Source organism: Penaeus vannamei, chromosome 19 (genome assembly GCF_042767895.1).
Source record: "Penaeus vannamei isolate JL-2024 chromosome 19, ASM4276789v1, whole genome shotgun sequence".
Lineage (NCBI taxonomy): Eukaryota > Metazoa > Arthropoda > Malacostraca > Decapoda > Penaeidae > Penaeus > Penaeus vannamei.
Window position 1 is genome coordinate 11348937 of NC_091567.1, and position 1889 is coordinate 11350825.

General features: G+C 48.0%; 1 pseudogene; it reads left to right on the top strand.

The window, feature by feature from the left end:
- The window catches only part of LOC138864916 (uncharacterized), a 2315-nt pseudogene extending 2035 nt beyond the window's left edge, over positions 1 to 280 (top strand).
- The last annotated feature ends 1609 nt before the right edge of the window (positions 281 to 1889 follow it).

Here is a 1889-nt window from a genome sequence, read left to right on the forward strand (position 1 = left end):
ACAAGCGCTAGTCTTACTAAGCGTCTGTCTCAGCATAAGTACGCTGTATCCAGGGGACATAGCAACAACGCCCTCTTCTGCCATCAGTGGGACAATTGGCCATCAGATGAACTGGAAAGCAGCACGCATTCTCTTCCCTTCCGCTGATTTCCATGCCCGCAGACTGGTGGAATCTTCTCTGATTAAGCTGCTGCCCAATTTCAACTTGAACAGCGGTTTCTCTCCTGCTGACAGCGTCCTCGCTTCCCACATCCTTCGTCTCCTCCCTTATGCCGCCTGATCCTTCGACCTGATCTGACCTCCCTTCGCTTCCGTTCTCCTGTCCTCACCTGCCCCGTGGTTCCCGAATGCTTCTCCTCCTTTCCCTCTAATACCGCTTACTCTCCCTGCCTGAGTAAACGGCTGAGAAGATGGTACTCAACAGGCTCCGATGGAAAACGGGTCCACCCCCATGAACACCTGCACGGGTTCACAAGGGGTAAGAGCACTGCTCATAGCATTTCCACACTCTTAAGCACAATCTGCACCTCGCCCGCCGTGGTTGTCTTCCTTGACCTGGAGAAGGCTTTTGAGCTGGCAAGTCCGCTTGCCATTCAAGAGACCCTAATCCACAAAGGAGCCAAAAGCAGACTAGCTATTTTAAAAATAGATAAGCAAATGTCAGATTTCAAGGCCACCTCTCACAGCACATGCCACTTGAAAATGGAACTCCTCAGGGAGGGGTTCTTAGTCCAGCCCTGTTTAATACCCTCATGTCCAACATACTCGACATTCACCTGCCAGAGGGATGCAAGATCATCTTTTATGCAGATGACTTGACAATCATAGCCTCTGGCAATCACTGCCTTACTAGAGATCAGCGTTGTCTGAACCTGGTGTCTGAAGAGTGTTGTAGGACGGGTCTAAAAATATCAGCAGCAAAATCCAAAGCAGTGGCACTGAGAACCAATGTCAGAAACAAAAAACTCACTATACAGGGTATGGATCTGGAATGGGTGAAGGACTATCTATACCTTGGTGTATGGATAGGACACACACTCACTTTCAAAAAGGAGATGCAATACCTGCTTGACAGAACCAAGGAAAGACTGTCAGTCATGAAAGTCATGACAGGGAGACACATAGGAGCAGGACACAAAGTACTAAGATCATTCTATGTACATGCTGTCCGTCCTATTATTGACTATGCATCTGCCCCCCTCATTGCTTCCAGCACAACATTAAAAGAAAAACTGGAAACAATACAAAACGAAGCAGCCAGGATAATTCTAGGTGCACCTGAGTGGACAAAGGTCATCAACCTCCTCATGGAAGCTGATTTACCGTCCATGGACACCAGAATTGATCTAATGGCAGCACAGTTCCTTTCCAAGGTCCTGTAGGCACCCACAAACTCCTATCTAAGACAAAGAGTTCTCAGACGCCTACAACAAGATTACCAGTTGTTTGCGGACAATTCCTGGCTCACACATACAGCCAGAGTTTTGATACGCTTTCAGCTAAAAGATTCATTGCTTGCCAAGGGTATGGACTCCCCTCACCCTCCGTTGGGTAGTATAACTTACTACACGGACGGATCCGTGGATCCAATAAACCATACTGCAGGAGCCGGCTTTGCAACAAAGGATACCACAGCATCCATTAGGGTCACTGACAATGCCTCAACGCTTCAGGTTGAAACGGTTGCGATCATGGAAGCATTGGCACACGCGTCCCTGAGGGGAGGGCACGTTGTCATTCATACAGATTCAAGAGCAACTATTGACAGCTTACAGCATAGCATGCCCCCAGATAACATCTACCTCTTGACAACAGTACTATACATAGCCCAAAGAATCCTTAGTCAAGGTAGAAGAATCATCATAAACTGGGTCCCAAGCCACATAGGC